This window comes from Penaeus chinensis, chromosome 39 (genome assembly GCF_019202785.1).
Source record: "Penaeus chinensis breed Huanghai No. 1 chromosome 39, ASM1920278v2, whole genome shotgun sequence".
NCBI lineage: Eukaryota > Metazoa > Arthropoda > Malacostraca > Decapoda > Penaeidae > Penaeus > Penaeus chinensis.
In genome coordinates, this window is record NC_061857.1 from 14,111,395 (window position 1) to 14,129,348 (window position 17,954).

Here is a 17,954-nt window from a genome sequence, read left to right on the forward strand (position 1 = left end):
GATCATTGTTTCTTTTAATGAATTTCCGTATATCTCTATTTTTGTATATATAGTCTTTTTTAGTCCAGCTAATTCTGTTTTGTCCCTGTTTGACGATGCTTTCATGACCCTATGTTTTTGCATAAGGTGTTTAGTTTCTACCGAGAGCTTGCTGGAGCTTTGCATGTCATTCTTACCGCCTACTTCAAGTGTAGCGTCCTTTATTATGTCATTGAACTGTTTGTTGATTTTGTCAATGTTGAGATCTTCATGGCTGAGAAGTGAAACTCTGTTTTGGATATCAAGGCAAAATTCTGCTGCTCTGGTCTTTAAATTTGCCAAATTTGGCTGCAGTTTTTGTATGACTTTGCTCCTTTCCCTTAATTTAAATTCGTTGCCAACATTTACTATTACTATATTGCGCCCAATTGAAATTATAAAGTCAATTTCGATTTTGATGTCCGATGGCTGCTTCCATGTTCACTTTCTCTCCGTTTTTTATTTACGATATTGAATTTATTTACGATATTGAGTGATCGACTAGCATTTGTCTCCCCTGGTGCCTATTCCGTGATTCCCACTATGGTCTCTCCTATCTCTTAACCTATTTTGGCATTAAAATCTCCCTCCCTCAAGTAATGTCAGTAGGTAGGATTCAGTTCTTATGGTCTTTATATTATATGTACAAAGGTTTGATCACCGTGGGACAGCCCGTCCTTAACCGGAGATTTTTAGCACCCTCTGCTCCGGAGCGATCCTGATCGCCGCCGTAACCATGGATTTTGATTGAGTGGTATACAGCCGAGTTACCCTCCACCTACTGGCTTACGTGTATCTTGGTGGGATGAGGATGCCACTTGTAAGCCCCTCCAGCAGGGTTGGCCCTGCCTAGTGTGGGCTCATGAGCAGCAACGCACACGCCTGCTAACTACACTAGGGTAGGTTTGAATATCAGGAGTGTATTTATGTGATTATATTTTATAAGCCGATTTCATTTATGCGTATGTACACCTAGTGTAGACGTATTTGTTCACCCACAAATGCCCTAAGTACTGCGCATATGTTCACTTTCGTCTACATGCAAGCACACACCTTTACACATGTTCCTATACATATTATATGCATACATAATCCTACGTTATACACAACTACACACATGCACATGCATACATATATATAGACATATGCGCATACATATAAACATATGTATATATGCACACACATTTGTGTATATATATGCACATATTTGTAAATAAATAAGTAAATACATATATGTATATAATATGCAAATATATACGTATATATAGTATATGTATGTATATGTATGTATATTCATATATATATGTATATATATGTATATATACGCAGTAACGAGTATACAAAATGCAAGGAAACAGCCAAAATAAATATTAAAAATTGAGAAATATATGCGTCTGAAGAGGAACATTTAGCGAATTCGTATCGTAGAATTCTACGCAGTTTTTCCAAAGGTAAAACTAGGTTTCATATTGAGATCACTGGAGTTCTAAAGGGGACTAATAGTTAGAAAGGGGGGGGGGGTTGTGAGGTTACTTTCAATTCGAAAAATTGTCCGTAGGTCATGTGGAGGACGGAGAGGAGAGAAGATTCCCTATTTGGCCGAATGTTATTGTAAAGGGTTAGTGATGGTTTCCCTGTAGGTGTAAATGAGTGATTGTGTGTATGTGTGTGTGAGGACTAGGTGGTCGAGCCATTTGCGTATCCTCGTCGACGGTTCACGAACCCGAAACAAAAGTGACGTCGGCGACCACGAGAGCACGGCCTGCCACTTGGCTCCGATCTCTACACCTGTTCACTTCATGTAAGTTAAACTATGTCTTTTGTGTTCAACAGTTTAAATGAACAATTATTTAAAGCTGAAGTTAAGTTTACCCATAGTAAAGGGTATGTGACATATAACATTAGTGGAATTAATGTTGATATTGATTTGTTTCCAGTCTCCATGCTTGATTCTGTGTGAACTCCTAACGTCTTACTTAGACACGAACTGCCCCAAATCCCATCAATCAGGTTGCTCATGCCTCAGGTCGTGGGGTGTAAGCGCCCATACCGAACGCCCAAATCTAGAGTGCACATCTGTTCGTGGGTTCTGGCTCATACTGAGTGCCTGATCTACAATCTACATCGTCATCAAGAAGTTGATCAGAAATGGTGTATTTGTGTTTTTTTGTATTATACTTAAGGAATAAGCCTGCTTATTCTCCTGAAATTACTATTTGTGTTTAAGTGTTTTTTTGTTGTACATATCATTTTTATTTTGAATAATACAGTGAACAATCTGTTGTACATATTTTTATTCAGACCTCGACTGACCCATATTCAAAGGATCATAAAAGAACAAAGGGGTGAAAAGACTACTCTAAGAGAATCCTAAAGATTAAATATTAAACCCCGGACAGTTATTAATTGCACTGCTGACGAGGCGGGCGCTTGGAAGGGCCTGCCCGTCCTGGCAAGGCGGAGGCTCGACACTCCTGCAGTTGTGAAAAATACTACAATGTATGAAATAGTCATTCATATCGCGCTGATACTGTTTAGTGAATGAAATCGTGAGAAGATACACCAAGTTGTTACAAAAAATCATGAGCATGCCACACAGGAAAGGCAGAAGACAAGCACTCATGGAAGCGCGATTGTAGCTGCAATACTAAGAATTGGAGACACTCACCGTTGCCATAGTCGGGCGGAGCAACACGACGGAAGGGCCTGAAAGTGGATCCCCACAGCGGGTTGTCCAAGTTATTACAGATGCCGTTGGAGGACCTGTAGTGGTGGAAGGCCTCGCAGGACGAAACTAGGCCCTGATCACAGAACTCGTCCTGGGCCAGCTGGTCCGATAGCAAGATGTCGAAAGTTATGTCGGTTTTGTTTAGCTGGAGGCTGTAAAAGGCGGTAGATATATCATTAGCCGTGTGTGTTTTTTTATTATTATTTGAAATGTAGGCAGAATGCATGTATTAATCAATATTGGTACCATATAAGTTCAGTTACTCACAAAACCTGATTGGAAAAAGATTGATACCTAAGATGTATCGTAGACAGGAAAAACTGCAAAAGTTTTTAAAGAATGCGTGTATTACCGATCCATGACGAATTTAGTGGCGCTGTCTGTCATGAAGCCTATTCTCGCTGCTGCGATAGACCGCGGGTCAGAACTCTTGAAGAGGGACTGATGGATGCAAGTAAGTGAATCCTTAGACACTTTCATATTCTTGGCAGCCATGTCTTCCTCTATTTTATCCTTCTCCAGCAGTTGTGTTAGTCCTGTTTGAAGCTTGATGTAGAAACACTGTTTACAAAAGGAATGCAAACACCTCCACTGTTATAATTGATCTTCAATTTGAAATGCTATCAGAAGCAGTGATTATCAGATTATGAGGAAAGTAAAATACTCAAAATTTCAGATTAGAGAAATATATATTAGGCTCACCCATTTTAATCAACATAATTTTCACTGTGCACGAAGATTTACCTCAAACGAAAGAGAAAATCATATTCACCCCTATTTTCGTTATTGTTTTTTTTTTTTTTCATTCTTCATTCAACTTTATTCATTAGTGTGTGTGTGTGCGCGCGCGAAAGATGCACGCTGCTCCACGAAACCTCATAAATTTCAAACAATTTCCTCTCACTTCTCATCCTTCGAAATGTTGAGAACGGCTGGAGTTTCAATCGACCTCCAACTTTTACCACCAGGTACATGTGCTCCGGAATGGTCCTTTGGCGACACTTTCTTGGAGTTTTTCCCTCGACTCACGTAGAAAATGTTATCTGCAAATAACCGTTGTGTTGATAACAGCGTTGGTAATACCATTGGTTATGCTAATGAGAATAATAATGATAGTGATATTTCTATTGTTAATGAATATGCCAGTAATAATTATGGTGTGACATTTCTAATGATGATAATGAATATGCCAATAATAATGATGTTTGTAATAATTCTAATAACTATAAACAAAACATCAATAATAATGATGGCTGTAATTTCAGTTATGTAGAAGACAGAAATGATGATAGAAGAGAAGGCAGAATAAGAATAAGTGAAATAATCTTGCAGTTTCTTGGCATTATGCTCTAAACATTTTATAGCTACAGGCCTACTATTGTTAGAATATAGCTGTAAGGACTTTTCGTTTCTCCCCACACAGCACTCCTCTCTATCTCACACATACATCTTGTATGCACGTGTCTCTCCCGATCCACCCGCCCTCCCTCTCATTCACTCTCGATCTCTTCCTTATCTATTTGTAAGAACAGGCAAAGACAGGTAGCATACGAACAAAGACAAACTCATTCTTACCTTCAATGATTCCCACCTTGGGGATCTCAGACCCTAGTGCAATGTCTAACAACATTGCAAGGGATACACAAACCACCTTCATCTTCGTTCTGCAATGAATGTTGTTGAATAGTTGATACTTTTGATCATGAGTAGTATGCTGGTCCATTTCCTTGTGGTTTGTAATGACAGGTTTTGAATAACACAAGAAAATATACACAGTAAGCCTATATGACAAATTTTACATAGTGACTATCTGATCTGCCCTACGTAATTAGAATGAAGACCATGATTTAGCAAGGCAAGCGTATTCGAATTAAATTTTTAAAATATTTCTCAATACAAATTCACGATTAATATTCCATTTTGAAAGTTGTCTGTTGATAATAGCAGGCAAACTGTATGCGCATATATTTATTGTCAAATTCTTATCCCCTAACGGTACATTTTAAAACTAACTGCCTAAAGGTAATGGTCATAATAGTGGTGTTAGAATTATGATCATAATAGATAGTTCCAATTCTATTATTATTATTATTACTATTATCTGCTCTCTACACCTATCATTATCTCAGTCTTTTTTGTCACCATTTCCCTTACCTTCATTCAGTTTTTTATATATATATATATATATATATATATATATATATATATATATATATATATATATATATATATACTTGTCATTACTTGCCTTTATTCAATTTTTTTTTTTTTTTTTTTTTTTTTTTTACTTGTCATTTCAACGTTTCTTTTTAGACTATTAAACACGCTTCGTACGCGTCGCACACTGCTAATTGAGGACGTTCAAAAATGACAGAAATAAACCGAGTCATTTCGTATTATGGGAGATATTATTACGCGTCTGTCCTACATAAGCAGTTGATTCGCCATGAAGCATATTTTCGAAATTTTTGTTCACCTTGATTAACGGGCTAACTAATGAATGAAAAATTAAAATAAATTAATGTTAACTACGACTCGTCATTATTTCTTTCCATTACATGCAAATAAAATTGGAGTTATAACATGTCTTTTAACATTTTATAACAAGTTGTTCTTAACATTTTATGCAAATGCTCCAAAGTCTTAGACAAAACTAGAATGTGAAATAAAATATATTGGTGGTACATGAACACTATGCACAGCACAGTAATAATGATGTGCTGCGTTTGGCTCTTACCTTCGCTGAACGTTTCCTCGACAAGTCCAGTTTTAACAACTGATGCTACCTGCTATTATTAATAATGGGATACAGGTATGTAGCTCCGCCCTCTTTCCATATGATTCATTGACAGGAGTGATAAGTTTCGATGTTCTGCGAAAGCAATATAATTGAGTTATAGCAACAACCTAGCCTTTACTTTTTTCATATCTGTGAAGATGATATACGTTTTCAAGTTGCACATAAAACTATTTTGAAGTTTTATATCCAAATATATATATATATATATATATATATATATTTATTTATTTATTTATTTATTTATTTATTTATTTATTTATACACTTACATATACATGTGTGTGTTAGTGTCTGTATGTGTCTGTACATTTTTGTGTCTACATATATATAAATTTGTACATATGCATCAATATGTGTGTGTGTGTGTGTGTGTGTGTGTGTGTGTGTGTGTGTGTGTGAGCGTGTGCGTGTGCGTGTGCGTGTGCGTGTGCGTGTGCGTGTGTGTGTGTTATGTGTGTGTGCGTGCGCATGCGCTTGTACATGTATGTCCATATATATTATACATTATAATGAACTCCATAACAAGTTTGTCACTCAGGTGTCGCTAAGAATTTCATGATTATATAACGTTTCGAAGGCAATGACACTTCCACAATGGATACAGATGTTTGGTTCTGAACTTTAGGTAAATAAACAAAATTACAAACACGTAAACGTAAACGAGAACGATATATACATAGAAGTAATGAAAACATAGAAAATGAACGTAAAATATTAACATATAAATGGAATAAAATGACATTTATATATATATATATATATATATATATATATATATATAAGAACAACTATAACGAACCAAAACCAAAGTGGGTGTTGGTTGAGAGGGAAGGCCTATAGGGTGAAGAAGGTGGTTGCGGTGGTTGTGTTGTATATGTAAGGAGTCTGAAATGATTAGGTCTGGGTGGGATGAAAGGGAAGATAGAATACTAAAATCTGTGTTAGAGAAAGGATGTGATGGAGTAGAGAGTGTCTTATTGCCGAGAAAGAATTGCAAAAGGCCAGTCCTGAAGGATTTGCCTTTGTGTTCTAGGATGCGGTGCCGTAACCATCGTGATATAGATCCAACGTATTGAGCTTGGCAGTAAAGACAGGTAAATTGTTGTTGCCCAATATTTATTCAGTTATTATATATTATCTCCTTAGTGTCTGACATAATCCTTATAGTTCATATTAGTCATATTTCACTCTCACATTTAACTTATCAAACTTGTATCGATTAGTTAAGATAATTGTGAGGAAAAGTTAACAACTTTTTAGAAATTTATATATTATTTATTAATGGAAAAAAACTATTTTATGTCCAAAATGTAAAGCCAATCACATAAATTGACATGCCAATAATACAACATCCGAGTTCATTATAATCCAATACAAATACTATAGCACCTTGAATATCCATCTTTTAATTTTAACAAGTAGCTTGCCATTTTACTCCAAATGTTAACAGGCAAACAACAACATAATTTAAAATAACGCAAGCTGTTATTAATTATGATATTAGAGCAAACAATATACAAAAAATAGTAAAAATCATATTTAAGGAAGATGAACTACTTAAACCTAGCAATTGAAATACAAAGTTAATGTCCTTACACAATTACTAAGTTAAACTTAAGAATATCTCCATTAAAAAGTAAAGTACATATCAAGAAAATGGACAGAAATATATTTTATACTTATCCAGGAATTATAATACTAAATTATTCTCGTTAAGCAGTAACTAAATCAAGCAAAAACCTATCGTAGAAAATACTTAACTGATACATACATTATGCAAACACAAAATTATTCTAACATTCCAGTGGAAACTAATAATCTTCATCACGGAGAAATCACACTTTCGTAGAGATGAGATCTCTTAATAGTAATTCATTAATTCCTTACTTACTAAAGTACCTTAATATATCCTTCCACTTAAATTTTAAATCTATATGTATTCAATTATATAATTTTTAAAACTTGATAATCAAATCTATATTTATTTCATTACAGAAGTCTTATTGCCAAAATTAACTTAATCAAATCAACTTAATTCTTGGTCCATTATATAGTAACACAAAAATCTAGAAATAATCCCTAATCGTACTTAATCCATATTATCCATAGCCCATTCCTGTCCACTATATTCCCTCAAGATAAGGCACTAAATCATTTTAACCGGGCTCACCAAGATGTGCCACAAAAATGACATGGCTACTGGATGCTACTCCGAAATCACTGTCACTAAGCGTCTTTTCTTCCCGATATGGGAGCCCATCCGGCCACACCCTTAACAGCTATTATGAACATAATATAATTCATTTTCACTAAATTGAGAGATACTTGTGTCAGCACTTTTCAATGTCCCAGCAAAGTTTTAACACTGCATTTATCACTTTAAACTCTTTTTTCTACCTGCCACCCGAGTTATTTTCTCGTTCCCAGACTAGTGTCTTGTGATATATATTGCGATCACTTAGAACTTCTCGTTGTTTTCGCACTTGTGACTTCTTTTTTGTCAGTTACATCTCTAAGTCTTAAAAAAATTGGCTATATTGTTAGTTTTGGTGAAGGTAAAAGTGAATTTAATTTGAGGGTAATCATTTAGTAACAATGACTTTAGTTGCTTCTTGAGTTCAAAACTTGAACTACCCATATACAATAATTTAACATATCAGTAGGGACAGCGAGTTGGTTTGAGAATATTTTACAAAGTTAATAATTTTATCCGATATGAACAATGGGTACCCAAAATCATTTTATCATGAAACGTTGACCAGTTGCAACACAGATTATAGGTTCGAGCGTTTAGGGTTTTGATTAAGATGTGTGCTGTTTAGATTGTTTACTATTAAATCGGTAGTTTCATGAACAATGACTCAACATCGAAACTTGCCACGGTGATGGATTGTTGAAGCGGAAAATTTTATGTGCATGACAGTTAGGATTATAGTATAAAAAAAAAAAAAAAAAAAAAAAAAAAGGTGTATGGAGTGGTTACCTTGACGAATCTAGATCAATCCAGCATTTTTCTATTGCTATTTTGTATTACTACGCACTTATGAGAACGGTTTTGTAATTGTCAGCGTCTAGACAGTATCTATTACAGCCTGATATTTGAGACCATCAAGTGCACCAAATGCCCCAAAATATTGATTAGAAACCTAGCAATTCTGACCATAGACGGAAGCGAAGAAAAGTTTGGTATTTCACTATATATTGTATGATTAACACGGGGGACCTGGATTATGCGAAATCCTGTATATTTTAGTTTAGTTTAGTCCTTTATTTACCACCCTGGCTAACTGCACAGGCGTGGGCAAGCTGTGGTACATTTAATGCATGGTCATAACATTACATAGTGGTATTACATTTGAATTTTAGCCTATAAGATTGTTAAGAGTACTTTATCAGTTTAAGGAAAGGAACAATTGCATAGTCCTTTATCTACTCATCTGCCACGCCGGCATATAGCTTGGGCGTGGAAAAACATTAATACATTTGATATGCGGTTATGAGATACTACATTCCAAATTTAAGATACAACATAAGTATATCTTCTGAAGGAAACTTTAATGATGTATAATATCCTAGAAAGAGGTCTCCCAAGATCTATATCAACATTTTGTCACATGCTGATTTTGCTAGGCGATCAGCATAATCATGCCTAGGGATTCCAACATGCGATGGAATCCACACAAAGCGTATATTATGGCCTCGTTCTTTTGCACGATACACGTTTATCCTGATGTCATTTGCAATATTTCCCGCACCTTTGTCTAGAGTGTCCAGAGCCTGGAGAGCACTCTGTGAATCGCAGAAAATTACCCCTGAGCCTTGATTCAATAGAAATTCGGTGGCCATGAGTATTCCTGCCAACTCGGTTTGCATAGTGCTAGCCCAGTCATGAACCCTCCCACAATCCTGGTGCTGCAAAATATTGTTTTTATATACAACAAAAGCGCATCCTGCTCTGCTCCCAGACTGCAAGGATCCGTCAGTGTAGCATTCATATGAATTGGAAAGAGTATAGCAGGGGGGACACTGTCTTTTTTGGGAGGCAGTCGTATAATATACACTTAGGTCCGATATTTTCCACGGTGGTACAGAACGTCCATGTAGGGTCTTAGTTATAGGTATGTTCAGCTGAGCTAAGTGTTTACTCGTTACTTGTAACCATGGATTTGAGTGTGAATCAGTGTTGTTATTCAAAGTTAGCTCATCTATTCTGTGTTTTAGTTGTCTTTGGAACTCTGTACAATGGAGGGGTTCTCTAATTGATTTGACACTAAATGTGGTATTTATGTATAATATTCTTTCATAAACAGAAGGCAAATTAAGTTCTGTTCTCATATTCACAATCCTTGTTGTTCTAGGGGCACCAAGAATGATCCTCTTGGCTTCATTTTGTACACTTTCTAGACAAGTCAACTCTGATTCCTTGCATGGTAATCTATGACCGACCTTATGTATGACAAGAAAAGAGTCTCGCAATATTGACATTAATACCATTGTCTTTGCCGACAAGTGTCCTAAGTGGCTTCAGCCGCTCCCACAGCCTTTTCTTCAGGTTTCTAATGAACTCTGAATCATTAACAATCACCTCGAGGTATTTGTATTGATGGCAGAGATCTAGCTCAACATCATTTATATGAAACCTTGTCTTTGGGTTAAGTGCATTGTTTTTTTTCAGATGAGATTATCAAGCCACACTCAGTAGCCCTTGCAGAAAGTATATCTAGAATCTCTTGCATTCTCTCCTCGGATGAGGATTTAATACAAATGTCATCGGCATAGTAAATAATGGGGTCATTGCCTGCAAGTGGTATATCGCCCAGTAACCTATGCATTAGGATATTAAATAGCATGGGACTAAGTACGCTTCCCTGAGGTGTACCGAGTTCAAATACTCTTAATGCTCCTGAAAAGAACCTGAGCCGATCGATTCGATAGATACATTTGAATCCATGTTAAAAGTTTTCCCTGAATACCAAAGCTAGCTAGTTGCTCAAGGATAATTTCCCTGTTTGCAATATCAAAAGCAGATTTAAGATCAAGAACCACGGTTTGCATGCCTGGGTTTGAGTTTGTTAAGTACTTTGCAAAACAGTGCTGACTGCTACGCCCTGGGAGAAATCCATACAGTCTGGGGGATAACTTAGCATTTATGCGATACATGAGCCTGTTCAGTATTATTCTCTCAAGTACTTTGCACAGACAGGAGGTCAAGGAAATGGGTCTGTATTTATCATTATTGGGTTTGGGTATAGGAATGATTAAGCTTTTAGTTCAGGAGCTTGGGAGGATCCTTGAGATAGGCTGAGTCTATACAGGTGTAAAAGTTGGTTGCCTGGTACCTGAGCAATGTGGCGAAGGACGCTGTAAGTAATGCCGTCCTCGCCAGGGGCGGTTGCCTTACCTTTCATGCGCAGTTCCCGCTCGGTTATTTCGACAAAGTCGGAGGGGTCAATAGCAGCACATGCTATTGCTATATTGAAATTTCTATCTATTTTCGACTTGTTGAGCTGATTTTTTATCCCTTGTGGAAGTGAGTGTACCTGAGAATATCCAGCCCTCTGCTCTAGCAGCATATTAGCCTGATCCTGTGGACTGTGGAACTGCGGTGTTGTGAGGGCTTTACCTGAAGTTTGACTATTGATACTTTGCAGGAATTGTTCCCAGTGATTACTACTAATCTGAGTTTTTAATTCTCTGAATTCCTTGTTGGCTTTCAGAAACTGCAGAAGATTATCTGTCGTCTTATTATCTTTATAACAATTAGCAAGCTCCTGAACCCGTTTATGTTCCCTGGCTAGAATTGGGTCATTGATCCACCTCGGTGCATGGGAGGTCTGGGGCCTCTTTTTCTTTGAGAGTTTTCGTGAACAGACCCATGTGTCATAGTAGTCAGTGACAACTTTGATTAGATCCTGAGAAAATTTCTCAACAGTTGTTACTTCATAGGTGTCTCATAGACCCGTGCCTTGAAGTGATGATCCAGGCCCGGTGGGGATGATTATTCGGAGCCTAGGTGATCTTGGGGCTGAATCGCTGTCTACAGTATAATCTGTTCGTATTGCAAAGTGGTCACTAACTCTCGCACCAGTGAAGTACAGACATTACCATGAACAATTTTTTTTGCCAAATACATAGTCTAACCTGCCACCTCCCAAATGATCATATACTGTCGGTGATCTACTATTGATGAAATGTTTGAATACTTCCCCATTACTATTACGTTGGTTGTCTCCAAAGTGTGGATGCCTTGCATTGAAGTCGCCCATACGTAACGTGCTTTGGTTGTGAAAATTGGGGAGAGAACTAGCCAGAAATTTGGAGTATCTGGCATATACATTATACAGTGAAAAATAGCCAGTGGCAGTCTGAATATTTTTTTAACATGATGAAATTGAACATCAGTGTTCTCGGATATTTTAATTAATTTATGCGGCAGTGTTCCCTTCACATATGTCAACAATCATGTCATGGCTGTATTCACATATGAATAATATCCCTGAATTGCAGGTGCTATTTTCATCTTAGCAGCAGCAGCAAAAGGTTCTTGCACGCAAATAACATCAGTATTGTATTTACAGATATAAAACTCTAGGTCATTCAGCCTAGGCTTTATACTACGCATATTCCATGATATAAATTTGATTGTACGTTTATCCATAAGTGAGTAGTGCTCTATTAGGCAATATGTACCTCATGCTGTTATATCCTCTAATATTACAAATTCTAGATTCACATATGGTAGTCTTAAACTTAAAAGTAGTTTTAACCATTTCAAACATTTCTTTACCGAACGATTTGTTTGATATCCGTAGCTTTTTTAATGTTGGCGCGTCGGTCTGTAGACGTTCACAGACGGCGAGGACGTCCGTAGACTTTAGCCGATTTTAAGCGTTTTTTGTGCTTGTTTTACACATTTCTGTTCTCTATTTTTCTTATATCTGCCTGTTTTACCCCAAAATTTCCCTGATCTACTGCATGCCCTCCTCTGCTACCGGATCTTACCAGATCACATCAACATTGTCGGCTGGAGACTGCGACAAAAATTATCATCAGATTCGTTCTCATCACACGAGAACAAATCTGATGATATAAATATTGTGGGGATATGATAAGAACCAGATATTATGGACTTTGGGGGGCCCATAGAGTAGACCAGGTCTGGCGCCAGAAATCATAAGGAAATTATATGTATTTTCATTACAGGATGCTTTGATGGTATGGAGTAGTCTTTTTAACTTATATGTATAATAGGTAAATTGAAACCTTAGTAGTAATTCGTTTTTTTTTTTTTTTTTTTTTTTTTTTTTGTATGGTCACTGAGAATATTCATAATCTTTGGTTTATAGTCACACTTGTTTGGTTAGTTTACCATATTTGTTGTTATAGTTTTTCTTATATATGTTGTTTTTTTAATTTACATGTTTATATATATATATACATATATATACATATATATATATATATATATATATATATATATATATATACTTTCATTACGACTATGTATATATTGATCTTGTTTACTTTTACGTATTTGTAATTTTGTTTATAAACTTAAAGTTCAGACCTAAACGTCTATATCCATTACTGTCTAACTGACTTTTTCAATGGTTCTTTTTGACAGTCATGGAGGTCTGGTTTTCGCCTTCAAAACGACTGTGATAGTCTACCTCTTCATACTTATATTATGCATATATATATATGTGTGTGTGTGTGTGTGTGTGTGTGTGTGTGTGTGTGTGTGTGTGTGTGTGTGTGCATATATACACACAAAAACGTACACAATGTGTGTGTGTGCGTGTGCGTGTGCGTGTACGTGTACGTGTGCGTGTGTGTGTGTGTGTGTGTGTGTGTGTGTGTGTGTGTGTGTGTGTGTGTGTGTGTGTGTGTGTGTGTGTGTGTGTGTGTGTGTGTTTGCATATGTAGGCATATAAACATACACACCCATATATGTGTATCCATATATTTACATAAATTATATATATGTTTATATATATAAATATTTATATAAATGAATACATACATACATATCTATACATATATGTGTGTGTGTGTGTGTCTATATATTTAGCTTCATGTCTCTTATTGCTGTGTATGCTCCTACGGATGTGTATAAATATGATGTGAAAGAAATGTTTTATGTCAGATGTTCTATACATCTGTGACAAAAGTTGTTCTCGGCGAACTATTCTATTGCTCTGGGTGACTTTAATCCGGTATCTGGCTCAGGAGCTGATGCTGGCAGCGAGAATAGCCTCCTTTTTTGGGACTTTCGCTTGGTCCCAGAAATTGAGGATTTCTGGCTTCTGGTATCAGTCCTCAGAACCCCCCGTTGCTCCAACGAACACCTTAGGGTGTTTCATGTGGACAGATTAAGGGAGGGGGAGTGTGCCAAAGAGTTTGCAGAGGTTATCTCTGGTCGTTATGCAGCACTCGGGGGCCTGACGGACCCCTGTTCTTCTGTGGGACACTGAAAGCCACAGATGCTTGTTGTGTGGCCCTGATAAAACTGAACTTAAAGCCCTCCTCCCTGACGACTGCAGTCAGCTTAGCAAGTGGCCAGATAATATCAGATACTGATGGGGTGCAGGTGCGTTGGGCTGATTATTTTGAGCAGTTGTACTAGGTTGATCTACTAACAGTTAACTTGGATGCAGGTAGTGTAGAGATTCCTTTGCCAGACCCACCCTATCAGCGAGGATCCACCCTCCCTGACTGAAGTCATGGTGGCAATCTCCAAGCTGAAGAGTGGTCGAGCAGCAGGTGTCTGCGGCATTCCAGCTGAACTATAAAAGGCTTGTGGAGAACCTATGGCAAGGGGCTTGCATGTTGTCCTATCTGCCGTCTGGCAGACTGGTACTATTCTCACTAACCTGCTGAGGGGCGTGGTCATCCCTCTCTGGAAAGGGAAAGGGGATCACCGAGGCATTACACTACTCAGTATACCGGTCAAGGTTCTCACTTAAAACCTTCTGAGATGTATTAGATACCATCTGCTGATATACCAGAGGCCGGAGCAATCTGGATTCACCCCTGGTAAGTCCACAATAGACAGTATCCTGGCACTTCGAGTCATTGTAGGGCACCGTCGTGAGTTCGGACATACGCTGCTCGCAGCTTACATTGACCTAAAGAAGGCATTTGATACTGTGCATTGCAAATATCAACAAGGATTATTGGATTATTAGCAAAGCTGTATACTGGCACTAAAAGTGTGGTGGTGGCCTGTCAAGCCTCTTCCTTGTTAGTTCAGGAGTGAGGCAAGGCTGTGTTCTTGCACTAACACTTTTCAACACTTGCATGGACTGGATATAGGGTAGAGCTACTGTCACTGTGGAACAACTCTGGGCAATAGCAAGGTTACCGACCTTGACTTTGCTGATAATGTTGCTATTCTATCTGAATCTCAGCGCACCCTAGTGGCGGCTCTTGATGCATTTAGCGGTGAAGTGAAGCCCCTGGGGTTAAAATTCTCCTGGACCAAGACCAAAATCCAGGCCCTGCTAGTAGGTCCTGTTCAGTTGGTACGTGCTTGCGGTGAGAACATCGCGGTCACAGAGAGCTATATATATCTCAGTAGTGCAGTTCATGTCTTCAGGCTGTCATATCAAGAAGTCAGTAGAGGATGATCCTGCCCACCAGGGCTATGCGTCCCCGCCGGCGTAGATTACTAATGATGATGATGATAATATATGTGTATGTGTGTATAAATTATTTACATTTAAATGTAGATAAATATTTATGTGTACATATGTATATATATTTGTATTTATATATACATTATAGATGTGTGTGTAAATATAAATATAAATATTTATATTTATATGTATATATTTATAAATATAGATATTACACACACACAATACATATAAATATATATCCATATGTATGTTTATATATATATATATATATATATATATATATATATTTGCGTGTATATGTATCTGTGTGTGTGTATTCAAACATATAAAAACATACATTTGTGTATGTATATATATATGTACATACATGCATATATATATACACATTGTCAACAATACGTAGCAAGACCGGATTGTACACTTCATGCCTCTGTCCCAGCAGCTGGCATTCTCCATGGGTGGACGCAGTTGTAAACCAGCAAGCTAAGACCCCATTCCTTGACCCGCCTAAGGACATCTCACGTCTCGTTCATATTCTGGCGGCAGAAACGGGATCAAGGATATCACAACACCGACAGCTAATTCACCTACCACCACGCTCCTCGCCGACGCCTGTTGCCAATCCACATTATCTACCGACAAGCTACTCCTGTCGAAGTGCCTCCTCGTCCCCCTTAACGCCCAGCCATCCCTACCAAGTCCTCATCTGACCCACACCATGTCTGTCCTACTACTTCGAGCTGACTACTCGCCGCCTGTGCTACCCTCCTGACGAAGTCGCTGATGATGTATCCTAGCACTCTACGCCGCCGCCATCCCAGCTTACCTGCCTCGTCATCCCTTCGCGATCCCTCGTCAACACGGCCAGGATGTCGCAGTTCTATCCAGCACCAACAATCTTCCTCACTACTATTAAAGTCAGTGTATCTATTAGTGGCAAAGTAGCTACTGCCCTCCCAATACCCATCCACACCTTACATACGAGTTGCCGTCTTTCAAATTAAAAGTACACACACAACTCTCTGGATGCAAGTAATGGCGACGCATTGCAGACACCATGCTTTATATAGGCTTACACAGTTATTATTACCGCAAGTTAATTTTAAGCCTGCCTCATGGCCGTAAACGAAGGAATCCTGCGCCCGCAATACCGAGAATTACATACACTTACGCTCATACGATTGAAGGGCCCGAGACGCGCACTGTTAAAATTTAGTTCAGGCCTAGCTGCCTTGTGTCTGAAGCATAAGTACTTGCCGATTTAGTCCAAAGATGTGGAATTATTGTCCAAATAATTTGTATCTTTTCATTATGATGGTACCATACTGAACTTGCTAATCTTATCAAATCCAAAGTAATGAACACCTCACTTGACACGTTACTCTTCTTGTGGCAAATTGTTCTTATTATACTCACATTTTCCTTGCAACTTAGTAAGGTGATTGTCAAACGTATTGTTATCCTCCTCCTTGGCCCTTTTACTGGCCTGGCTCACTTATATTTCAGGTTCCGAGGACGATGTAACCCTCCTCGCTACTGAATGTTGGACCTCATTGCGAAACCTACGCCACACCCGCTACCCTGGCACGCGACGACCTTAGCGACCATCGGATCACCAGGAACCATCTCTGTCCCAGCAGGCCGGGCCTTCTATGCTAGAACTTCGCAAATCTCAATCGCATATATATCTATATATATTTACATATATATATATATGTATGTATGTATTTACATATATATACACATATACATATATAAGAATATATATTATATATATATAATATATATTATATATATATATAATATATAATATATATTATATATATTATATATATTATATATATTATACATATACATGTTATACATATTAAATAGATTATATATATATATATATATATATATATATATATTATATGTATTACATATATATTAATATATGTCATATATATTATAAACAAAATATAAAACGAGTGCAAAAAATGTAAGGAAACAGCTGTAATAATACCGAAAATACAAAAAAGAACATTTCAGTTATGCGTCTGATAAGGAATATTTGAAAAGTTTTCAGTTCTTATTGTGTATGTATTTCCTTTTATATGTACATGTGTATGTATGAATATATACATATGTAAACACACAAACACATATGTATAGATGTATATATAATATCCAGAACAATATATAATAGGTGTCATTATATAGATCTTTTTTATTATATTAAGCCATAGAAATTAAATTGTGAACAAAACATGATAACTGAAAATCGCGCTTTCTGGATATTTCGTTTACACGTTTTAAAAGAATAACAAATAATTATCATAATCCATAAAATCAGATTGTAACAAACGCGCACGCGCTCGTATGCACGTACGCGCCTGCACACGCACATGCAAACTCATACGCACACACGCACACATACAAACGCAACATCCGCGTCGTAATTTTCTACCGCTTTAAAACCTTTATTATGGTAGAACTATATTTGATATTGAAATCAGGTGGAGTTCCAAAGGGGAAAAAGAGAGAGAGAGAGAAGGGGGGAGGGGGGAGCTGGGGATTCGAGGTTATTTTCAATTTGACTTTCAATATTACCATCATAATACTCAATTTAGCAAACGATCGTGAACACTTGTTTGTGTTGCTCAATATGAAGCAAGCAATTTCTTTTCTTTTCTGTTTTTTTTTCAATAATGAACATTTCATGCCCGTGTTTACAAGTGGTATTTTTCTGTCAATGTGCTCTTGGGGGATATTGCAAAACAAACATG